This window comes from Prionailurus bengalensis, chromosome B1 (genome assembly GCF_016509475.1).
Source record: "Prionailurus bengalensis isolate Pbe53 chromosome B1, Fcat_Pben_1.1_paternal_pri, whole genome shotgun sequence".
NCBI classification, from domain to species: domain Eukaryota; kingdom Metazoa; phylum Chordata; class Mammalia; order Carnivora; family Felidae; genus Prionailurus; species Prionailurus bengalensis.
The window spans coordinates 112,311,225-112,338,425 of NC_057344.1; positions in this window are offsets into that span (position 1 = coordinate 112,311,225).

The window sequence follows — 27,201 nt, forward strand, 5'->3', positions numbered from 1 at the left end:
GTGGACATTTGGGCTCTTTCTGTAATTTGGCTATTGTTGATAATGCTGCTATAAACATCAAGATGCATGTATCCCTTCAAATCAGTATTTTTGTAGACTTTGGGTAAATACCTAGTAGAGTAATTTCGGGATCATAGAGTAGTTCTATTTTTAACTTTTTAAGCAACCTCACTACTGTTTTCCAGAGTGGCTACACCAGTGTGCATTTTCACTAACAGTGTAAGAGTAAAGAGTAAATTAAAAAGCTATGGTCATATGCTCTTTCTTCTTCCACTCCAACTAAAAATCTGTCATTTTTCATTTATTTTTCTCTTATACAATCAAGTAAATCCTAATTTCTTTTCCTTAAGGAATCAGTATGGTCTCAATGGCATGCAGGAATTCAGGGATCTTTTAATGACTTATAATAAAAAGCATATCTAAAAATCACTATAAACACTGTAAAAATAATCTTTATTTAGATTATTTTGAAAACATGAAGGTTAAGAATGGGTAAGATGTAGTATGTCTATCCTTAGGCAGCTAAATTTAGTCTCATGATTATTTTGGTCAGGTTGATTAATGTCTCCAAATGAAAATTTTTCATTATTAATTTTTTTTAAAAATTTTATTTACTTTTGAAAGAGAGAGAGAGAAAGAGCAAGCACACGAGTGGGAGAGGGACAGAGAAAGAGGGGGACAGAGGATCAGAAGTGGGCCCTGCACTGACAGCCAAGAGTCCGGTGTGGGACCCAAGCTCACAAACCATGAGATCATGACCTGAAAGGGTCAGATGCTTAACTGACTGAGCCACCCAGGGGTCTCTCATTATTTAAAAATTTAAAAAATAAAAACATTATACAGTTAATTTATTCATTCATCTACCAATAATTTATGGAGTACCTATAATTTCCAGACTTTAAGCTGGTCCTAGAAATACACAGGTGAATCAAAACTAGTGCCTTCCTCAAGACCAGTACTTTAGTGATAGAAATGGATTTAGATATTATTGAAGCATTTGATATGGGAGCATAACCAAATCAAGGAGTTTCAAAAATCAAGGACATTTATTTTACTTTCAGAATCTCTTGGTATTACTTCACCCTACCAATAGTTACTCTTTGACCTTACCTTTTTCAAAGTAGATCAAATTGTCTGCATGAGTTGTGATAAAGTCCTGGTCTCAACACTACCAGAAAACCCCATACAGTGCAAAGTGTAGTGAAAATAATGCTGGTCTAGTGACCTTTCACTTCATCATCCTATGCCATATTTTCTAATACTCAGAGTTTTTGTATAGATCAAATGAGATAAAGAATACAAATGCTATGTGATATATAACAACAGGTTTTAATTTAAGACTATTAATCAATATTGTAAAATCTTAAAAAATAAAGAATTGGGTTTGTGAAATTTTATCAATGAAGGAAATAGTGTTGAATGTCATCCTGAGTTTCCTTTTACATGTAAAATAAACACCGAGTGTTCAGGAGTGTGCATTAGAGGATTTGGCATTAACATCGCAGTTCATAAATCTTTGTCTCTATATTTTACCATTTTAATCTGTATGGAAAAATTGCCTCATTTCTCAGCACATCTATAGTTTGCATTCAAGTGCAAGGAATTATCCTTCCAGGATTTCAAGTTTATCACCATAAAGGCTTTATGATATTATGGAAGGAACATTGGACTAAGAATCAAAGACCTAGTTTACAGTTCTTCATCTGCAATTCTTTATGTTATCCTGCCTAAGTTTTGGTTTACTCTTTTGGAGAAAATGGAGATAATAATTACCATTATTTCCTTTATTAACTAGTGGGGAAGAATAATTGAGCAAAGCTTTAAATGCCATATAGATATGGGGGTTGTGTCTAGAATTGCAGTAGCAAGGCATATATTGCAGTGAGAGAGTTAAAACAGCAGTAAATGCAACTTTTTTGGAATGTGGAGTTATTCTAATAATAGAGGGTGCCCTGGCATTTCCTTTATGTGAGTTATTTGTGCAGAAATAACAGCCATGATTTTCATTGCCTTTTCATGAGTCCTGGGAGGCAAGATTCTTTGTGAGAACCTTATAGATATGTCTGCCTCAGGACAGAACTACTGCCAGAGAAGCTAGTAGTTAGCCATCTACCTGAGAATGTTCCAGCTGAACAGTACTCTATTTTTTAAGGTTATTTGTTTTAAGTGAAATAAATGTGAACATGGCACACGCACATGCTCTGGTCAGAGAAAAATGGACTTTTCCCATAATATCAGGAGTTGTGGAATCTTGATATTTGGGCATATTTGAACAGCAGTATTTTATGAGGGATCAGAAAAAGATGAAACTACAAAGGATCATATATAGCTATAGCTATAGTCCTTGGTGTAAAATAATTGCATGATGTATGGTGAGAGAAGCATTACAGTCTGTATGATAACAATGCAGCAGATGGGATTTCACAGAGGGAAAAGGCTTTGAATGGCTAGTCCCTATGAAATGTAAACCAAAACAATTTTTCTTCTCAAAGCAGGTGATGAATAGCTCTCCATCATAGGACACCAAGCTACCTTCTAGTCCTATCTCTTACTAGAATCCTCTTTTCAATTATTGATTGCATGCATTTATGATAATCATGTGAAGTTACTAATTTTCTTATTGTTGGTCTTGTTCTCTCTATCCACTATCTCCAGAAGAGTGTCAGGTACTTATGAGGAATCCCTTTATTGCTTCTTGAAAAACTGAATGAAAAACTTAACCCTAATAACACAGTGTCAGTCTCACCTGTGGCAGGTTTAACAGCCTTCATGTTACAAGTTTTACTTGTATGTACAGCTCTCCTATTGGTTGTACAGTTTTTGAGGGAAGAGATGGCAATTTATTTACCTTGCTATTGCTACACAATCCCTAGTACTTTGTACTTGATAAAGCCTTAAATGATTGTTGAATATATGAATACATATACATCTATTTAAATATAATTTAGGTATTCCTCTTGGTATATAAACATATAAATGAATGATAAAATGTTAATCACATTTAATCATTATTCCTTTTAAAAATTCTCTTCTCACTCTTAAATACTGAGAATAAACTGAAGGTTGATGGGGGTGGTGGGGAGGGGAAAATGGGTGATGGGCATTGAGGAGGGCACCTGTTGGGATGAGCACTGGGTGTTGTATGGAAACCAATTTGACAATAAATTTCATATAAAATAAATAAATAAATATATAGATAGATAAATAAAAACTCTCTTCTCTATGTGAAATTCAACTGACCATGACATATTGTTATTTAAGTTATTTTGAAGCTTTAGATATCTTTTTCATAAATCTAATGCTTTTTAAAAAATGTTTATTTACTTATTTTGAGAGAGAGAGAGAGAGAGAGAGAGAGAGAGAGAGAGAGAGAACAAATGGGAGAGGGTCATAGAGGGAGGGAGAACAGCGTGTAGCCTGACTCAGGGCTGGATGTCAGGAATCATGAGATTATGACTTGAGCTGAAATTAAGAGTCAGACACTTAATTGACTGAGCCACCTAGGCGCCCCATAAATGTAATGCTTTATATAAATACTTAAGTTCTAAACACATTGACTTAAAATAATTGATTAAGTTTATTAGATAGCTTAGTAATTTCTAGGAAAAAACACATATTAGGAGTACATAATCTGAGAAGAAGCTATTAAGTGGCTGATAGTGAAAATGATAGTCTAAGGCATAGCTGGGTGCTGTGCATGGCATGTTTTGATTTTCTGTATCTGCTCTCAGATTTCTCCAACAGTCTAATTTCAATTTCACATGTTCCCACACTATCATTTGGAACTTATTGAGCATGACAGACTTTGTTGAAATGAATAATCCCAAACAACATCCAAACATTTCTTTCACTCTCTGTAACTATCAGCTTCAAACTTAATCCTTTTCTTTTTATAGTTATGTTATTCAACAAACAGTTTTAATGGTCACATTTTTTCCTACAGTGTATTTTCCAGTTGATAACATGAGATAGTTTAAAGAGCATATATAATTCTTAGTTTGATAGTGGTGTTTTAATCATCATGATGCTATGGCATAGGATAGTTGAGAGAAAGATGAACACAATCCCAAAGTATATGAAATGACTATATAATGAAGTAGCTGTGTTTTCCTTCGTAAGGTTCCATAAGGAAACTGTGAAATATTAAAAGAGTAAGCATAGAAGCCTTATTGAGTAACAGGGAAACTTTATGTAGATAGTAGGGGAAAAAGAACTTTTAAAATCAGAATATTAAAAAAAATTGTATTGTGTGAATGGGTGTGTACGTGCTCTTATGGAAAAAGGAGAAGCAAATAATAAAGGTGATTAAGAAAGGGTCTTAACTGATTTACAATAAAAAAATGTGCCATAAATTTAGTCTAAGTGACATTGAGCTCAGCCAACACTAAGCTTCTCACAAGGAAAAAAAGTAAGATGAGAGATTTCAGAATTCGAAAAATGCAGTAAAATAGGTGCAGGCTCTTCAAGTAGCCAAATTTAAGAAAATCTTGTTCCAGTCTTTCATATGAAGCCGGTAGTCAAGCAAAGATTTTTTTTTTTTCTTTTGCTGAATCTCCTTTGGCCACTTCCTTATTTATTTAATTGTTTATCTCAAAGATGGTAGATTTTAGTGTTTTCTTTGCAGAACTTGGAATATGAGCATTATGTGGGGTAAAAGATGATAAATTACCCTGTTAAGTGATGTTCTTTTTGATAAATTAACTCATGTTGGTAAGTAAACAGTGAGTCATTTTTTTTTCTTTTGAAGCCATTGTGATATCCAAGACCCCAAGGAGCCAGTATCATATAGTAATCAATTTCAAAGACGGTGAGAGAAACTACCAGACAGTTTGACCCATCAGGACTGCCACAGTGGTGTGGTTCTTTGACTTTATTCCAACTCTCTTAAATGTGTTATTTTTTAAAAAAAATTTTAAATGTTTTTATTTATTTTTGAGACAGAGAGAGACAGAGCATGAGTGGGGAAGGGGCACAGGGAGAGGGATACGCAGAATCTGAAGCAGGCTCCAGGCTCTGAGCTGTCAACACAGAGCCTGACGCAGGGCTCGAACTCACAGACTGTGAGATCATGACCTGAGCTGAAGTCGTACGCTTAACCAACTGAGCCACCCAGGTACCCCTAAATGTGTTATTTTTAAGGCTAAAAAAATTTTTAGAAAACCAGTCTATATTGCATTGTGACTCACACATTAACTCTATAGCAGGACTATCATTTTCTTCTACTTAGATCTTGTATTTCTATGTGATGGATATTTCTATGTAATTTCCATGAAGTAAATATTTCATTTATGATTTTGCACTTCTTTTTTTGCACTAATTTTGCTTCTGGTTTCTTTAACCTTCCATTCATCAAGAAATCTGGTTTCTTTACTTTTGTCTTAAACCTTCTTTGATCCTATAATTTATTTTCAATACAGCAACCACAAGGATCCTTAAAACTTAAGAAAGATCAAATCACTCCTCTGCTAAAAACCCTCAATAGCCTCCCTTAAAAGGACTGCAAGCATTTTAATTGATAGAATTTTTCTATTAATATTTAGAATTAATTGAGGCTTCCTTTTTTTTGGCTGCTACATGATCAGTTTCTGAAATAACTCATATGCTTAAAAGAATGTGTATTCTCTAACTGCTGGGTGCATGGTTCTTCATGTATTAGATCAAGATTGTTGATTGTATTGTTTACATCTGCATCCTTACTAATATTCTATGTGTTTTGTCTATTAATTTCAGAGCTGTATTTTTAGATACATTTATATTGATGGTTGTTACATCCTCTTAGACCATTTTTGCTTTTATTAATTAATAAGGTCACATTTTCTCTGTATTAATCTTTTATTAATACCTCATCAAAGCATTATTTTGATTAATATTTTCCTGTGTTTCCTCCCACAATTTTATGTTAACATTTCTGTGTTACTGTGGTTTTTTAGCATTTATTTATTTTTATTATTATTTTTTTAACCATGATATGAACTTTATTATTATTATTTTTTAAATACAAGTTAGTTAGCATATAGTGTAATAATAGTTTCAGGAGTTAGTTTAGTGATTCATCACTTGCATATAACACCTAGTGCTCATCCCAGCAAGTGCCCTCCTTAATGCCCATCACCCATTTAGCCCATCCCCAACCAATCTGCCCTCCAGCATCCCTCAGTTTGTTTGCCTCCCTCTCTGTTTTTATCTTTTCTCTTCCCTTCCCCTGTGTTCATCTGTTTTGTTTCTTAAATTCCACACGAGTGAAGTCATATGATATTTATCTTTCTCTGATAGACTTATTTTGCTTACCATAATACATTCTAGTTCCATCCACGTTGTTGCAAATGGGAAGATTTCATTCTTTTTGATTGCCAAATAATATTCTATTATATATATACACACACACACACATATATATATATATATATGTGTATGTGTGTGTGTGTGTGTGTGTGTGTGTGTGTGTGTGTGTGTCTTTATCCATTCATGAGTCATTTGACATTTGGGCTCCTTCTGTGATTTGGCTCTTGTTGATAGCGCTGCTATAAACATTGGGGTGCATGTGCCCCTTCCAATCAGCATATTTGTATCCTTTGGAAAGATACCTGGTCATGTGATTGTTAGGTTGCAGGTAGCTCTATTAATTTTTTGAGGAACCTCTGTACTGTTTTCCAGAGTGGCTGCACCAGTTTGCCTTCCCACCAAAGTGCAAAAATGTTCCCCTTTATCCTCATCCTTACCAACATCTATTGTTTCCTGAGTGTGTTATTATGTTTTAATCTTGTCTTTGGTGAATATAGTGATATTGCAGGTAATCCAATCTCAGAATCTCTACTTCAACAAGTAAGCTTAATTTAGTTTCATTGATTGTAATGGCTAATGAGGCTGATTATAATTTTGTCATCTTGGACTCTGTTTTTCCTGGATTTTTATTGATTGCTGTTTTTTTTTTATTTGCTTGTTTTTACCTCTCTTTCTTTTTGTAAATTGATCTCCTCCACCCTGTTAATGATTTTGAACCTTAAACAGCCTCCATCTATATATTCTTTATCTACTTATACATTTAACTGAACAATGTCTAAATTTAATCAACATCTCAATTTTCCCACAGATTTTATTACTTTGTTTATTCACTTAAGCATTTTAATAATATTTATATAAAAGTCGTTTTCAGATTGCCCTATTTTGAATATGAGATTTCTTCTCTTTTAATCTATTGACTCCTTCATGATATGTTTTCCCTTCTTGTTAAACATTTTAGTTGTAAACTCTTTTTTTTCTGCTGACTATACTGAAATAAAAATATAATAAAAATAAATAATGAATTACTTTTAAGAACAAACCTGAAAAATAAAATTGTATATTCTGTAGTGAAAATTGTCAACCTGTGAAAGTCCTGTGTATGACCTAGATTGTGGTGGCAGCAACCTCTTTCCACCCCCTTCCAAGATTATTTCTGTCATAGCTCAACAGGATTAATTGGTTCTTGACCAGTTCTCTTATTTGCTTCTTAATACAGGCTTCTGTACCTTAAAAATATCTGTGAATCCGAGTTCCACAATTTGGGAAGGGGTGGATATTCTTTGTCAACACATGTCTCAGAGTCTGTGGCCTACACCTGTGTTGCATTTCCAGTCCAATGTGCAGATTTGTTTTTTCAAGTTCACTAACTCTAGTTCTCTTTTCTTGGATGAGACAGCTCCTTTTAGTTCTGGTATATGTGTATATACTCTGGCTTCTAAGGTCTGACTTCTTGCACAAGATCTGCAGTGTTGGATTTCATTCTTACTCATGAAAACCTGTCTCTACTTGTATACGGGGTCCTAAACCCTGTGTACTTAACTTTATGTAGTTTGGAATGCTTATGTGCCTCTATCTATCTATCTATCTATCTATCTATCTATCTATCTATCTATCATCTATCTGCCATCTATTTATCTATCTATTATATATCTATCCATCTATCTATCTTGACAATTGTTAGAACTTGGTTTTTATAGATATCAAAAGACATTTTGGTCTTTGTTGGCATTTTGTTACCACAACTACAAACCTTATTCTTGCCTCAGATGAACAGTTAATTCTTCATTATTTATATTTAAGCATTTTTTTCTATCCATATCTCATTAAATGGTCTTTGAAGACAAAATATGATAACTTTTATTTTTGAATTATATTGACTCTTCAGTGTATTCACAGGAGATGTTTATGCCTATTAATATAATTGGTTTTAAATCTATAGCCACAAGAGTTTTGGTGGTGTCAGGTGTTTATGAAGAGACTATTGACATGCACACGTGTGCACACACATGCACACAGGGTATAAGGGTAGATGAAGCTCTTGACTTAATCAGATAAAGATGCAAATTCTTATTGGGAATAATAAGTTTACACAGAGTGGGAATTCATGGGATAAATCTTACCTGAGCTTCCCTTGATTCATAGCATAATGACAGGGACTTACAAATTCCAGATCTGAGGTACTCACTTCTCATCTCTTTATACTCACCTTTTGGAGTGCCTTACACTAACAAACCAAGTGTGTCTATTTCAGAGAATGTTTACAAACATTGGATTTTCCTGGATCTTGCACCAGGCTCAGTGTTAGCAAGTCCACAAGACCCTTTGAGAAGATGTAAGATTCTATGCATAGGTGTTTTGAATAATTTCTCAGCCTTCAGCTTTCCACTATCTTGGAAAGCCTATTTCTCTACAGATCACTTCTAATTCTGATTTTCTTATGCTTTTATCTGGATAGTTCTGATGAGTTTGGTCCAAATTCATTATCCCTTAGTAGGGTTCAATAGCCAATGTTTATTAAGCACTGACTATCTGCCAGGCAGAATGTGGATGCTGGGGAAGTAGTGGAATTGGTCGTTAACTATCTCAGGTGGAGCTCATGGTCTGGTAAGTTTGTGTGGTTGTGTGTTTTTCTTTCTTTTATTTATTGTTATCATCGTTACTATTGTTATTGTTATTGTTATAGCTATTGTTAGTGTTTTGCAAATAGCTACTGAAGTAGCTGCATTGATAAAAAAGTAAAATCTCCAAAAAGGCTGGTATTAGGTCAACTATTCTGCAATGGTCAGATTATGCTCAACTTGTAATACTCAGCTTGGGGCATTATACTTTAAGGGAGACATAGACTGGCATTTTTGCAGAAATGACCAAGACTTTGAGGGGATTTGAAGCCATGTTATGTGAAAATTTGGTGAAAGGATTGGAGAAATAGGATTGTTCATAATAAAGTTGGAAAGACTTATATTCACCAATCCTTTCTTCCCTTTTTCACATAACATGATGACATTTAAAGTAAAAAGTCTGTCATTCTCTATTTCTATCAATGTGAATGTCATATTAACTATTTTACCAGAGCCATGCACATGGCTCTGGTACATTTACTAGATTGTCACAGACTCCCAATGGCTAATAGTAGTGATCAGGCCCCTCCACTGTTTATTATTCACCAAATACCAATGCCTATGGCTGGCTCATGTCTTGTTTATATAAAAGGATGCTAATGCTACTATTGTATACTGGAGGAGTCCCTTCACATTTGTTTCTGGTCAAATCCAAATGTGAATCGTCTTTAATTTATTTATTTACCCAAGAATAAATTATAGCTTTTCACACTGAGAATAAACTCTTTCCATCTGTATCTTTTCAAAATTGTGTTGTGCCATGCATGGGGCTTTTGTGAGCCACAGATAGAGTCACATTTCTTTCTACTAACTGAAACAAGCTTGTAGAAAGTTAACCATCAGAAAGTTAAATATTTGTTATGGGTTCTACAAATGGAAAATATGAACATGAAATTAGTTTTTCTTTTTATTGAAAATATGATCTATCTGTAGAATGGTAGGACACCAATATAAAAATGATTTTGGTGCATGATAAATTCATAGTTTGCTACATCAATTTGGGGGAAGAGGGGATAAAAAGTTGGAACTCTGGCTTGTTATCAAATTTAAATCATTACCAGACAAGATCATGCTAAAGCCCAAATACTGTGGTTTGGAACTATCTGAATCTATTCCAAATTACCCTTGGAAAACATCAGACAGGTTTAGATTCATTGAGCTATTAAAAGAAGTTACTCTTTGCTGTACTGGCTCCATCTGTTCTAAACTGCAGTGAACATGTCCCGCTTGGGTCTGCAACCCCAGTAAAGGTGTCTCACAGGTGCACATTGGGCCACTTGCTGGCAAAGGGTCACTGAAATTCCTTTCCAACTCTAATTTCAGATTTAGCCTCCTTCTTAGAGAAGTGAAGAGACCAACAGAGTAGAAAGGATAGAATGCTTTATGTCAATGAAAGTTTTATTCATATTTTTTCTTCCTTCTTTCCCCTGAATTATTTAAACTTGCATGGACTATTTTATGTTCAAGGTTCAAGGTTAACTTCAAAATGTCTTTGGACACACCTTGTTTTGTGTCTTGTTGTGTATGTCATTCCAGTAAGGTAATGTTTATGCCAGTTCTAGTGAAGACCTTGAAGAAAGGGCTTTGCACACCAGCTGGAAGATATAAAGTCTGAGATACTCTAGCACTTTTTGGAATCATCTCTTTCATTGAAAACGATTTATAGTCTCATCTTTTCAATCTTTACTGTTTCTTATCCTTCTTACCAGCACCTTCCAAGATAAATTTGCACAGTTTACATAATGTAGAAACACATTAATCGTGGTATATTCAGAAGTCTTTGGTTTACAAATATTACCTGGCATGTACTGAGTACTTAGGCCACAACAGACTATTATTGACATAGTGGAAACTTAAAAAACAAAAAGTGCATTTTCCCTCAGAATCTTCATAGTCTACTTTGCAAATGCAATTTTACATTATCAAACAATTAGGAATGACTTTAAATGTTTTTTATCCTTATGAAGAGATATACGAGTACATGTGTACTTATATATCTCACATAAGACTTTAGTTTCCAATAAGCCTTTATACTGATGTATAATCTAAGCAAAATAAGACAAAACTTTCCCAGTTTTGAAATCTCTTTTCCTTTGTTTTCTTCCTCAAAACGACAGCTTGTTTATATAAAACCTTATTTTTATTTTCTATTTGCTCCCATTTCTCTCTCCCTGTAGTGGCCAGTGCTTTCCAGAATGTAGGATGTAGTTCCTAGCTCCCCTTCCAGATCAGTGTGGGCATGTGGAGGTCATACACTCTAGCCAATGACCTGCAAGCTAAAATCTTCTATGGTGGATTTGGGGGCATCTTTTTGATATATGAACATAGTCATCTTCCTCTCTTCTCTCATTTTGCTGCCCTGAAGCATGGGTATAGGTCATCTTGGATCATAAGCACGAAACCACTTGAAGAGTGTTAGAGCAGTGACTGGAGAAACCCCAGAGGGTTACATTGTTGCACAACTCCAATCGGCTCCAATGCACATTGTAGCCCCTATGAATTGTACCCCTTGTAACTGGGTAATGTAGCAGCTTCAGAAGCTTGGTCCCTGAGGACTTTGTGGGGTAGAGTCATTATACCAGTTCCCAAATCCCCCAGAATGCATATGTGTGAGGAACAAACTTCTTGTTATGGCCATTGTGAATTTAGATTTCAGTATTTATTGAAGTTGAATCCAATATTGTTTTATATACCCTTTATCTGAAGTAAGTTTATGGTCTAGCTGGAAAATGAATATGCATATTTAAGATGATATAAAATAATTGACAGCTTATATGACAGGTATAAATATAAAATAAATTATCACATATTGGTGGAGGCTATCGGATCTTCCACAACTTAGGAAATACACATAAGGAGAGAGTTTCATAACATATGACCTAAAGGCAAAAACTAAAATATGTTGACAATGGAGATTAAATTAAGATAGTAGGATAAAGGAATAGAATTAGACAACAATGAAGCATGAATTAGGCAAAAAATGAGAAATTGAGATACAGATATGACACAGGGCACTGGGTGTAATGAGAAAGTATGTAGGAGTGGGATTTTTCATGGTCAGATCATGACTTGATTTTTGACTTACATTTGAAGAGTTATTAATGTGTATGTGTCTTAATATAAGTTATTACTATATATGTGTATTATATAACTTCTTATAAGTTTAAATCACCAGATTATAAATGATAGTGATTTTGTCTTCTATTATTCTATAATTTCTCCAAATAGACTTGTATTTTGTAGTAAATAAAATAGTAAGAAAAAAATACACAAAGGTTCTTAAAATAAATTCTCTTCTTTTTAAGGGAAATTTCAGGCTCTTTTAGATCATGAAGATTTGAACCATTTACTTTGGGTCTTCAAAGAGATTTAATTTCAAGAGATTGTGTAATTTCCCATAGTAGCTCATGACCACATTTAAAAATTTTCACTGTTGAGAAAGTCTTCCGTGCACTTAAGTTAAATCATGTGGTTTTGGTGAATTTTTCTGGATTGTCCCTTCATATAGGTGAAGTTTCATGTCCTATGCAAACAAGAACAATCATCATTGTAAAAGGGAATTCAGTTGCATGATAGTAAAAGTAACATCTTTACCTTATGGAGCTTTATATATTACAGTACATGATTATATATATATATATATATATATATATAATAGTGCACGATAATATATATTTAGTTTTTATAGCAGCCTGTAATAACAATATTCTTATCCTAAGTAGTAGCATAGTATCACCTCTCCTGGAAATTAGTGAATTGAGAACTGAATCCACCTCTTATAATATCAAATCCAGGAACTCTGGGTATGAATCTAGGTTTTATGACATATGAAATCTAAATTATGCAATTTCAGGGGCCCTCCTGTTGAAAAATAATGCAACACTAAAAATACAAACAGATTCAGGTGTGAATAATTAAGGAAAGAAATAGAAGTAAACAATTTAAAAAGCAAGCAAATGTAATATTTGAAAATCCTTATAGTTAGCTATCTGATATATTTCTATGATATTTTTATCCTTAATTTTGTTGCAGGAAGTACACCACATACTCTTTGCCTCTTCATATGACAACAATTCTTTAATTTCTTTACATAGAACAATAATTCAATCCATCTTCTGGAAAGCTGATGGAAATTTCTGGGATCATTTTTTATTGCTGGATCTGAAAACTTAGCTTCACAGATCAATTTAGCAATGTCAAGTAGATTTTTAGGCTTATTCTCAAATTTGGGAAAAGTATCCACTGTCTTTCATGTATGGACTATAATATTTCATGGTATTTAAAGATTACTTATGCGATAAGTAATCTTAAATACTCTGCATTAACCAATTTTTTTCTCTACTATGTCCTTGTAGTAAAGAATTATTGTGAGTTTTGTGTTATTTTGTATATGTCAATATTTTGTGTCAAATTAGCAAAAATTGTCTTTACCAATGTATTTATAAGAATTAGTCTACTTTATTAATTGGATTTTCAAATAATCTAAGACTATAGTCATTACTTCTTTTCAAAATCTGTGTCTTCCTTTCAATGAATAACTGCTTTTAGTGTGGCATAAATTTTGTCATAATTTACTTCTCAATGTCAGAATAAATTCTATTGCTTCCTTTGCTAATTTTATCATTTTGGTTCATATTCTACTAATTTTAATCAGAATTTTCATGGTTATTTTCATAAATAAATTTAAGGATGACTAAAAAAATTACCCTTCGATTGTGTCAAAATCATGAGTCTCGAGCTACATATAATATAACCCAACACTGATATGTGCATTGCTTGATCGATGAATATATGAGGAATTTTGCCACTGAACACTTGTTTCTTCATATTGGCTTGTTGCATATGTAGCAATTTTGGATGCTTTTTCATCTGTAACCTTCAGACTTCATTGGCCATGATGAGTCAGATACACTTAGACATGACCCAATATGTTGGCATGCAGAAAGTGAGTGATTTCACTCACAAACATATTAGTTGCAGCAACACTTCTGGCCTTGTGTTCTACAAACACAGGATTTTTTTTTTATAAAATCCTAATGCAATTCCCATAAATAAATAAAATATCTGTTGCATTTATGGTTTATATACTGTATTATTCAATGTATTTCTTTCCTGATAAGGGAGAACTTATATTTTGTCTAGGCATTGATGAGAAGCAAATTCTTCACTTATAACTTTACATGTTTGGTGACTGGGAAAATATCCAAAGGTTAGTTTCTGGCTCCAGTCATTCATTCATTCATTCATTTCTTTCTGTTTCCTTCCTTCCTTCCTTCCTTCCTTCCTTCCTTCCTTCCTTCCATCCTTCCTCTGTTTCTTTCTTCTTTCTTTCTTCTTTCTTCCTTTCCCTCTTTCTTTCTTTCTTTCTCTTTCCTTCTTCTCTCCCTGTTCTGCTACCCACATACTTCCAGTCCTAGGTGTTAAAAGATGTATTCATATCATACTACCACCTCTGGCTCTTTCAATGGTTGGTAGTAAGACTTGTGGGAGCCATTTATGGCTAGCAATAAGTTAACTATACATAGAAATCACTGAAAATCCCCAAACTATACTCCAGTAAATCTAAATTAAATGTTTTTTCCAGATAAATTTCCCCTTAGTTGGATCTCAAAAATATCCTTGGCTACTCTATTGTCACCCAAGGTGATCGGATGGAAATGGGGAAAAAGTTGGAGTAGAAGGAGACAGATTTCTGAGCAAATTTTGGCTAAAATATTCAACTTTAGAATATTTTGCAAAACCACATAATCTTCGTGGTCCTGGAAGGAACTTATAAAAGTGAGGGATGCTAAAGTTTCAAGTACTTTGCAGCAAACCTGCCTCTATGCAGTGCTATCATTTTAAAGATACAGATTTTAGATCTAAAATTGAAATGCTTGACTCTTCATTGTTAGATAAAAATGTAAAATTAGACTTATGACTGAGATTATTTTTAAATCTAAATTTCATTTGTAATATTCAACTGGGTGACCATTCTTTCTGTTTTTTATATATGTGTAGAGTTCTGTTTTGTTTTATCATGGTCTACATGATACTCACAGTTTGCTATGCATGGAATGAATTGTTGGTTACTAATACTTTCTGATAGTTAATGTCCATGCTGTGCTACTTTAACTTAATTAAAGTTTTAGTAACTTCTTTCTTCTTGCCTTGTCAAGTATGCCAAGAAAGAACCTTCTGGTTGTTTTCCTTCTTCTTCTCAGTTCTTCTGAGGTTGGATTATTTTGCAGTGTGCAAGCAAAAATGGTGGATTGCCCACCTATAGTACAGATTTTTGTTGATGAGTCTGTAGTATTGAAACCATTATGTTTTTTATTGATATTCACCAAGTTAAATGTGTCACATATTGCACATCCATACATGTCCCCACTATATTCATGTTTTCCTTCATCTAAAACAATGCAATATATTTTGTTAGCTATATTCCAAAATAACTAACATCATATTCTTGATATAATGCCCTGCTTTGTTGTGTAGAAGAGATACCAACAGTATTTTTTCCCTAGGTAGTGCAGCATAAGATAAAGATATATTTTCTTGATTTAGCTTTTCATCTCAATATTTACTGTAAGTTGAGCTTGACATGAGTATCACTAGGTTAAAAATTCTCCGCATCAGGCTGGTACCATGACCCCAAATTTCACCCATTTTTTTATGCTGGAAATAAAAACCCATGGTTTTCCTGGGGATAGTTTATAACACTTAGTGATGATATATGATAAGAACTGCGTGTTTATATTACCTGTGTCAGGATTCCCTTAGGTCTATAATTAACATGTTGGCCAAACACTATACAATTCTCTGATGAATGTACTCACCCTTTTAACTGAGTGACCCAAAGATATGTTGTATTTTAATCTCCACCTGACTTCTACATTCACTTTTTCCAAACATTTTATTTGGCATTTATCACATTTAGTGCTCTCCCATTCTTTTCATCCTTCTTGTTTTATTGATGAATAATGAGAATGTTAACACTGCTTATCTTGACTTGGGCAAATGAAGAGTGACTTACCTAAGAGCCTCTAGCCTGAATCAACTGGATGATTTCTGTGTGTTTGCTTCCAGTTTTAAGCTATGATTGCTTACACCTAACAGTAGCTATAAAATACACATTTATGGGGAAGGCTCTAATCTCACAGTCAACGAAAGTAATCTTATTCTGTGATATGACTATAAATGAAATCACACTTCACAATGGCTAGTCTGATGCCCATGTAAAACCAGAAGGGTTTGAGACACAAGAAAATTCAGAAGATATAGCTCAATAGGCATCTTATTTCTATAAGCCACTTTTTTTTCCCAGTTCAGTCATTGCTGCATGAATATTCTTTTTTGGTTTTAATGTCTATTTATTTTTGAGAGAGAGAGAGACAGAGAGAGAGAGACAGAGCATGAGCAAGGGAGGGGCAGAGAGAGAGGGAGACACAGAATCTGAAACAGGCTCCAGGCTCTGAGCTGTCAGCACGGAGCCTGAGCCGAGGCTTGAACTCACAAACTGTGAGATCATGATCTGAGCTGAAGTCGATGACTAACTGACTGAGCCACCCAGGTGCCCCATGAATATTGTTTTTAAAAATTTTTTTTAAATGTTTATTTATTTTTGAGAGAGAGAGAAAGAGAGAGAGTAAAAGCAGGAGGGGGCAGAGAGAGAGGGAGACACAGAATCTGAAGCAGGCTCCAGGCTCTGAGCTGTCAGCACATAGCCCAACACAGGGCTCAAACCCACAAACCACGAGATCATGACCTGAGCTGAAGTTGGACGTCTAACTGACCCACTCAGGAGCCCCACCATGTGAATATTCTTAAAATATATTCTTCAAATTAATGCGTTAGCCACCTTTGTGAAAGAATTATTTTCCCAGAGAGATGGATTATATGACTATGATAAAGTTTAAGACCAAACTCATAGTTATATGAAAAACCATATAAGCATAGGAACAAGGAGAGTTATGGAAGAATCTCCAAATGACATTCATTCTGAGAATGCTGACTGGTGACACAATGTGTGTGTCACAAAGAGTTGTCATATACATAAGAACTTGAGTTACATAAAGGGTTATGGTAAATACATCATTCTCACTGTGTGTTGTGCATATACATATATATACGTATTCATATATACATATATATGTGCACATACATATATACATACATGCATTTATGTACACATACACATATGTAAGTATCAGGATAGAATATATAGAATATAGAATATATTTAATATAGAATACATATATATAATATATATGAGGATATAATGTTTTTTACATATTTTTATATGAATATGCAGCAAGTATTGGTACCTTAACTTGAAACAAGCATTGTTATTATTTCAATACTCATATATGCATGGATATATAAAGTATGCATGCATGTATGACCATATTATGTATAAATATTCAGGAAATGCCTAACGTTTATAACATATTTGGCTGACCAAGTCCCAGCTCAGGCAACCTCAGCACTTTAACACTTTTGGAGGCCAGCACATTCCTAAAATTGCTGAATTCATCTTTTACAAGAAAAAGAGTTTGTTCTTACATCTTATCTTTTAAATCCTCATGCTGCATTGATTCTTCCTGAATCAGATTCCAACCAAGAGACATATTTTTAAGTTTTATCTTCTATTTACAGACTCAAGACTGTCAGTCTGCTTAGTCACACTGGATTGATGTTTAGTTATCATCAAAGATGTTACCGAAGCAGACTCAGCCACACATTCTTCTCTTTTCCTTTATTGCTCACAGCACTGTTCACAGTAGAAAGTACTAATTGAAATGAGAAGGGATTTTCAATCCTTCCTCTTCCTCTTATCTTTAATATTATGTGTCTTTAACTCTGCAAATAGTTTCTACAACTTTTGCCGCTCCAATCTCATATTTTTATTTGCTTTCTGAGATACACTAAAAATGTATATAAAATACATAAAGGGAAGAAGCCTATGCTGGTAATAAAGAACTGAGTAACTAAGAAAACTCCACACATACTGAGAGAAAATCACTAGTTCTGCTTATGGTTTTGCCTTTTCTAAATAAGGTATCTGTTCTTGCACATTCTTGAGACTTTCAAGGGATGTTATGAAAAGTAAGTAGGAGTGAGTACACCATAACTTGGGCACTATTTGTACTGAGAAAGTAGTGTGATACAGTTGGGAAGAAAATCAGTCCTCCTCCATAAATGAAAACTTTATTACTTCGGGAAGCTTTGGCCCTAGCTGTGAGGTTAGTTTTTATCACGTGATCTGTGCTATATTTGTACTTCCATGAAAATATCCATAAGTATATGAGTCCTTTCTCAAAATGCAAATTCCTGAAATACTTTGTTCTTGTTGTTAGGTGCAGTGAAAAAAATGTTTTGAGTTTGAAACACTGGAAATATTATTTCAGAGCACTCTTTGATTCCTTTAAAATACTTCTTGTACTCCAAAATTCACTTTATCTTTTTGCAAACTTACAAAAAGAAACCAAACTTTTGGTACTTCTGTTAAGGCACTTGAAATGTCATTAATCATGCAAATCCCTGAAACCGCTAAGTTTTAAATTTTTGATATGCATCTTCTGACTCTCTTGGTCAACATTATAAACTGAGCTTGGACTGAACGTTAGGGTATTTCATGTTGACAATATGCGCTGTTAAAACCCTGGGTAGGATTCTTGGCTTTACCACTTCTCAGTTGCTTGACTTGAGGGAGGTAGGTTTGGCCCAGAGTACTGAACTTCAGTACTCTTACTTCCAAAACAGATATAATAGTGTCTAATTTACAGAATGGTTGAGAATACATGTGTATTATCTTATATATGTAGTATTGTGATTTTTACTCAGTAATAGATGAAAGGCATCATCAATGTTATTCTCAAGAACTGAGTAATAACTCGATTTAGACTTCTCACGTCTCCCAAGAGGAGTGAATTTAAGTAATTGTGAGAGGAAATATCCGGCTGGACCCTGTGTAACGGACTGAGAACACAATGGGCATATAACATTATTATATTCAAAGGAGCACCTCACATATATTAGTGCACCTAGCTGGGTGAAGAAAGAGTACTGATAGATGCTGAAATTTAGACTCTTGATTTAAGGGATTAAATTGGAAAGAGGGATATGCGTTCATATAAGTAAAGGTATTCTTTCTGGAGAGGTCATAATGACCACAAATATGTTTCTATTTTATCAATTCACATTGAAAAGTATCTTTAGCCCTAATAGTTCCATAACAACGGTTCAACAAAATATTCCAATGAGACCAAGTACAGCTGTTTGGCACACCATAGGTACTGATCGTATATATGCTCGATAGTACTGATAGAAAGCAGTAGTACTGCATTGCGCTTAAGCAGCCCTCCGTAGTATGTCAAAACTATAATCTTTCTTAGGAGTCATATGTTATAATAACATAACATCACGTGAAGTCAAACCCTAGTCATTTTTAAAGTAATAAACTTAAAGGGTAAGTAGATTACTTCTATCACCCTTCCATTCTCTCAACCTTGAGCTTGGGTGATAATTTAAAATACAGAGAGACACTTTGGCAGAGTTTTTTAAAATGAAGTTTAATATCAGCACTGTATTATATAATTAATCCTAAAAACAGCACAATTTCTAAAATGACTTCGAACAAAATTTCACTTCAAAAAGCAATAGAGGGGTGCCTGGGTGGCTCAACTGGTTAGGCATCCAACTTCGGCTCAGGTCATGATCTCAGTTTGGGAGTTTGAGCCCCATGTAGGGCTCTGTGCTGACATCTCAGAACCTGGAGCCTGCTTCATATTCTGTGTCTCCCTCTCTCCCTGCCCCTCTCTTGCTCGCAATCTGTCTCTCCCTCTCTCTCTCTCAAAAATAAATAAACGTTAAAAGAAATAAAAATAAAAGGAATAGAAAGAGAGAAAGGAAGAAAACATAGCAAAGAAATGAAAAGCAACAACAGAGAAAGGAAAACAATGGTTTTATTTATTTACATAATTATAAATAGGATGATAAAATATTTCAGTAAATGTTACTATTTAGCTGAGATGAAATATATGGATTTAATACGGGAAATTTCCCAAGATATGTCTGCAAAAATACAAAATGTTTTTAAACTATCAAGTGAATTGTATCATACAGTAATTTAAGCCTACTTATGAATTTGCAAAATTTTCTGATAATATTTGCTCCTTGTTTTGATGTCCTTACAGATGCTTATAAATTATCAAATGATTTCACAAAGAAGTTTTGGTTCTGTTTATTCTTCAGCAGGGATGGCATTAAGTTTTTCTTCCCACAGTACATTATCTCTTCAGAACTTATTAGTCAGTCATTTTTCCCTGGAGTAACATTAATGATTGATGTTTATCTAAAGATAAGTACCCTATAAGAAAAAATAAGCAAAACTATTTTTAAAAAATTTGGCAGATATTCGTTTACATCAATAATGATATTATTAAGCAAAATTTCTGTACAAATAAATCATTGTCTTTGGAGCTTCAAGAAATATAAATATGGAAAACAATGAGATTTATCTAGTAGGAGGATATAACAAATAAATGACTAAGGACAACTCACATCTCCTGAGTGCTTATAGATGGAAGTTAACTTGTGAGATTTAGGCAGGAAAAGCTTCAGTATTTTTGTCTGCATATTTTAAACATAATCAAACAGAAATTCCCATGCATGCCAGAATATTTTTCAGAAGCTTTCATGTGATAAATGGCAAAAGAGAAGCCAAAGTTGGTGGGAGCTCAGAGAATCCAAATACCACATCTTGTTGATGGTGGAAGGACTCAGAAACACTTTGTAGGCTCGATTATGTCTCCATATGTCTGTATCTTACCTACTTCTATATCTCACCTATATTTTCAACTAGATGTTGGTCAGGAATTTTTTATTTATGTCTAAGATGGCAGTCTTGGAGTTTTCTTCCATGTATTCAGCTTTTCACATCATGATAAGTAGGACCAGCATTTTTCTAATTGCTCAAGTCCCAAATTTAGGAGATACCCTTTTTATCCTTCGTTTTCCTCCACCCTCTGTGCCAGCATCACCCATCTAATCACTGACTGAGTTTCTATAGTTCTCGTCATCATGGCCACCACCCATCCATACTAACATCATCCCATTTCCAGAGCTCAACCAATCATTGTCCTGCTTAAGACCTTTTAATGGCCTTTCTCTTAGAATGCCCTCACCTGGGCCGTTTGCATGGATGGTCTCTTCCCATCCTTGAGATTTCAGCAAAGATACCATATGGCCAGACAAGTCTCTTTTCCAGTTACTCTCTCTTACTCTTCTATATTTATATTTTTGCCATTGTCTGAGATCTGTATTTATCTTATATAACCATGTAGTCTTTGACACTAGAATATAAGCTCCACTGAGGATGAAGAACTTGCCTCTACCAAGTACTTGGAATAAAATAGGTGTTCAATAAACAACTGTTGTGTGATAAAATGCTTATACATGTGCTTTAGGTACTTCTTGGGGAAGCCAGAACACAGATGATATCATGAATATATGGGAAAAGAGATTTAGGTATCAGAAACAGAGAATATCCAATTTCCCTTGATTTCAATTAAAGCTCATGAAGTAGAGTAATAAGAAATAAAGCAGGAATAGTAGTTCTGGAACAATTTGTTGAGGCTTAAATACAAGGGAAAATAGCCTGTACTTAGTTGTACATCAACAAGGAGATTGCAGATCTCTCTAGGTCATTAAGTATATGAAGACACAGTAGGCCATAATGACAACTTATCTGGGGAGCTAGGATATCTGAGTTTAAATCCCAGCTCTGTTGCTTCCTAGCTGTGTGGCCTTGAAAAAAAAATTCCTTCACTTTTCTGTGCTTCATTCTTTTCATATATAAAGTAGGGAAAGTAGTTTTAATATGTCAAAGCTTTCTCAATTTTAAATAAATCAATATAGATAAAGTACTTAAAATTATATATCATTTATATTTAATATTATCTATTCTTATTTTACTTTTAGCCACAGGTGAAAGTTCATGCAATTTGCCCATATTCTCATAAAATATTCAAACCTATAAAATGGCATGGTAGAGAAAAAATTAACTATGCCAGGTACGTTATCTTCCAGCATAAAGACTCAGTAGGAAATAGTTTTTGGATAAGTGTTGTTGTTATTTTCATAAATACTCAAGTTTTTAGGGTTTCAGTCTCATCCTTCCCCCACTGCCCATCCAAAGAGAGAGATGCAAGTCTGATACCTGTGATTGGAGAGAGAAAAGGGAGACTGATTGGGTAGGAAGAGTCTTAAATTGACCAGGCCAATGAGTCCTTGAGCCAAAGATGTTCAAGCATCCTGAATTTCACAGGAACATGCCTGCTTTAATTCCCCTAAAATCCTTTGTCATTGGCTAGGAGTAGCACAATAACAATGATTATTTTGACAATTATCTTATAAATTATTTTTGTCTTTAGTCATAACATAATTATTTCTTTTGAATCCATATTACACCTTTATTTAAATGTAACTATAAAGTAACAAAGAGTTCATATTTGTTTAAATTAGATAGATTATGCTGTGACAACGATCCCAAATAAACTAAGACTTTTATAGCATAAAACACACATTATGAACATGACTTAAAAAAGAGATCAGAGTTGAGATGTTAATATCCAGATAGTGTAGAAAGGGGTATTTTTTTAAGTTTACATTTATTTTGAGAGAGTGAGCATGAATGGGGCAAAGGCAAAGAGAGAGGGTAGAAAGGGCTACTTAATATTGAGAAAACAAACTGAGGACAAAGCAACGTTACTGCAGAATTAATAATATATTAGACACAGAATGACCAAACTATGTGTGATTCAAAAGTTAATTGCACGAATTAAAAGTTTGAGGTACCAACATATGCAGGATGAGTAAAACCAAAATCTTAAGGAAACTAGAGAGAAAGTAATATACATGAAATATAAAGGTGAGCAAGATGAAGTCGAAAACCCATAAATGTATCAGAAGAAGTTTGATATTATGTACATGAATCTGAAATACAGGAAAAACAAAAACCCAAACTGAATCTGCAACTTGTAAAGGACATAGAAAAAAATGTTGAAAAGACAGTCTCAAATCTCAATCCCAAAGGCATCTTTGAAATCAGCAGTGCTTTTGGGATGTGGATATACTATCTTAATAGTGTGAAGGGGAAAATACAAGTTAAAGAATAAATTCAGGTTGGTTTTATGACTTGTCCCATCTAATGTTTATGCCTGATGCCCAGAAGAATTAGTGCATTATTATAAAAATATTATAATGTCTTCTTTGATAATGTATAAAGACAACATATTTGTTAGGAATCACTTCAAATTAACTTTAAAGTAAAAAGGAACTTAGTAGAATTACATGAGAGTGCCAAACTTCTGGTCAAGCATGGATATTATTTGAGCTTTTGAAATAACTATAACAATATGATCTGGTTGCTAATAAAATTTTTTGTCCTTCTTCTTTTTTTTTTTTTTTCCAACGTTTATTTATTTTTGGGACAGAGAGAGACAGAGCATGAACGGGGGAGGGGCAGAGAGAGAGGGAGACACAGAATCGGAAACAGGCTCCAGGCTCTGAGCCATCAGCCCAGAGCCCGACGCGGGGCTCAAACTCACGGACCGCGAGATCGTGACCTGGCTGAAGTCGGACGCCTAACCGACTGCGCCACCCAGGCGCCCCTGTCTTTCTTCTTTTCTTTGGGTGCCCATATTCTTCCTTCTTACCATAGATTTGTTTTCATCATGTAGCAAAATAATATAGATACAAAAGCTATGGATTTTGCAACTCTCAGTCTTAAATTACTGTAGATAGACCAAATCAACTTTCTTGGCCCCATACCCAGGAAAGGAGCTCAATGGCTTAGTTTAAGGCAGGAATCTGTACAGTCTTCTATCAAGTGTAGATTTTCAAATAGATTTTGCCCAGCTATCTTGAGGTTCTTGGTTGCCCACTCATGTTTGAAAATGAAAGAAGAGGTGTTTATTTTAGACAGATTGTGTGCTTTCTCTCTTCTGTCCAGGTAGGTATGTTCCCAGTGGACTGTCTCAAAAATGAGAGGTTTAACTGGGAAATTCTGGGTACATGGGTGGAATTGGCTTGCTGACAAACTACTTTGTGGTATAGGGAAGGAGAGCAGAATAGTTGACTGAGGATCCTATAAAAAAGCAAAATTATCCAGATTTTCTTGAGGCACCAACATCCACACTTTGATACCCTCAGGCTGAGGGTTCAGTTTTTCATCTGAGAATACCCCTAGTTTTTAAACTCATTTTTTTTCAACGTTTATTTATTTTTGGGACAGAGAGAGACAGAGCATGAACGGGGGAGGGGCAGAGAGAGAGGGAGACACAGAATCGGAAACAGGCTCCAGGCTCTGAGCCATCAGCCCAGAGCCCGACGCGGGGCTCGAACTCACGGACCGCGAGATCGTGACCTGGCTGAAGTCGGACGCTTAACCGACTGCGCCACCCAGGTACCCCGAATACCCCTAGTTTTTGTCTGACCATAAAAATTGCATGGGCAGGAGTGGGTACAAAGAAAGCAACTGATACAATCATTTCATAAATGCACCTTCATTTAGGCCCCAGGGTCTACTCTAGTCCATACACATGTTTCTTTTTTTTCTTTCTTTTTTTTTTTTATTGCCAAGATGGAGTTCTGAGCCTTTCCAAGATCGTTTTTGAAAGAATAACATACTTCCAGTGCAAGCCCCTGGTTCAAGTGGTATGGGCTAAAGTTTCCTCTAGTCTGTTTTGTCCTTCAACACAATTTCAAATACTTTTCATTTCACAGACATGTGTTAATATCTTATCTCATAGCTGGTGACCATAAATTTGATTTAGGGTTCATATTCAAAATATTTAAAACACATACAACAGTGGAAAAATGAGACAAGGAGTTAGGCCAGGTTATTAGTAGCAAACAACTATGACAACAGACTGAATGACAGTGTTGGTTATTCCTTTGGGTTCTATGTTACTACTATTGTTAAGGAGTCTCGGAAGCAAGTGTGGTAAAGGCATGCCAACTTAGCTTTAGAATAATTTTTACATTCTTTCTCAGTCACCTGCTTCATATTTGCATTGTGTGAAGCAGAAAACCCAACACAAAGTTATAGACAGTATTATAAAACTAAGCTTCTGACCATTGATCCTATTTTCATATTAGTCCATTCTGAAGTTTTTAATTCTATGTATCTTATGGAAGAACATAATATTAGACTAACATGGCTTTAATAAAATTACAGATTTAGACATGGCTAAAACAGAGAGGACATTATATCATAAACTATAAGTAGTGAAGCTCATTGTTTCTTTTCAGTAAATATGCTTTTTAAGGAGGATATAAGTACATATTTACATTTAAATCATTAAATTAGCCTCATTCAGAAACCCTTAGATGCTGCACACTTATATTTATTTGTCCTCTTTCATTTGGTCCTTCATAAAATGTAGCAAGTGTCTTCATACACCTTCAGGAAGGAATCCAAACATGCACATTTGGATGAAGATACAAAACCAAATGAAAATAATGCCTTTCATTGCTATACTGTATTTTATCAAAGTAGAATCAGTTTTTTCATTTATATTATAATGGTTTTTCTTCTTTCAATTTATAGTTAGTTGTTATAAGGTTATGTTCTTCAAATATCAGATAATTCAGGCCCAAATTATGCAATTAATTGAGGAATACAGTTTTAATGCATTCTATTTTAGAATAAATTGATGCTGTGTTGACTTGACCATAGAAGACCACACAGTGATTATACTACCATAGAACTAATGGAGAGGTAAGAACTCATTTGACTTTTGAAAACTGTATTCAACTAATGTTGAACATTCCTTGGCACTCCATATGCTAGTTAGGTGGTAAAAATTAGTTTCATTAAAATGCCCTTATCTTTTATGCCTTTGGCCTGTTATTTTACACTCATGGTTTTATTTCTTCTAAGGATGTTTTTGGGAACTTGGCTTACTTCATTACACAGTGTCTTTTTAATGAAGATGTAGGATATATATATATATATATATATACATATATATATATATATATATTCAAATCTATATATTCAAATCTCTATACTTTTGAGAGTTGGGTTTCTGACAAACATCTCTTTTTTTAACTTTATGGCAACTGAATCATGGAATTGATTAAGATCCCACTTTGAAATGACTATCGACAAACCCAGTGCTAAGTTTGTTGGTTATTCCGCACTAGGCATTTTATAGGCATAACTTGGGAGTTATTGCAGGTTCAGATCCAGACCACTGCAATGAAGCGAATTTCACAATAAAGCGAGTCAAATGAATTCTTTTGCTTTTCAATGCACATAAAAGTTAGGTTTACACTACACCATAGTCTATTAAGTATGCAACAGCTTTATGCCTAAAAGAACAGTGTACATACCTTAATTAAAAATGTTTTATTTTCAGGAGCACCTGGGTGGCTCAGTTGGTTAAGCATCTGACTTTGGCTCAGATCATGATCTCCTAGTTCTTGGGTCCGAGCCCTGCATTGGGTTCTCTGCTGTCAGTACAGAGCCTACTCTGGATCCTCTGTCCCCCACGCCTTTTGCCCCTCCCCTGCTTGCATTCTCTCTCTCTCAAAAATAAAATAAACATCAACACAATATTTTATTGCTAAAAATGTTGACCATTATTTGAGCTTTCAGTGAGTTTTAATCACTGATCAAAGTTCACCAGAACAAATATAATAATAATGAAAAAGCTTAAAGTATTGCAAGAATTGCCAAAACGTGAACAGAGACACAATGTGAGCAAAAATGCTGTTGGAGGAATGGTGACTCTAGCCTTGCTCAACAAAGGGTTGTCACAAATCTTCAGTTTGTAGAAAATGCAGTATCTGCTGAATTCTGTAAGGTGAAGGAAACTTAATAAAGTGAGGTATTCCTGCATATACTAATCTTACTCCTGGTTTCATCTTAGTTATTTTTTTTTAAATCTTAGTTATCTTTACAATATTTCTTCTTTGAGCACTTTCTCATTTACTTTTATTTGTAGTATAGTATTTAAATATAAATATAAATAGTTTTAGTATTTTCAAGTTGCATAAAATCCTTTCTGGACAAAGTAGAAACTAACTACTATTTTTATTAATGACTACTAAGGTAGTAACTTCTCTTACTACTTACCATTATAAAGATGAATTGATTCAGAGTTAGCTTTTTAGCTCATTATATTATTTTTCCAATTTATTTATTATGCATGCCAACAAAAATGAACAGATGACACCCTCAATGCATGTGATAGATACAGAGACATGTAAATTTTCCACAAATATGTATTGGGTGCCTTTATGTTCCCAG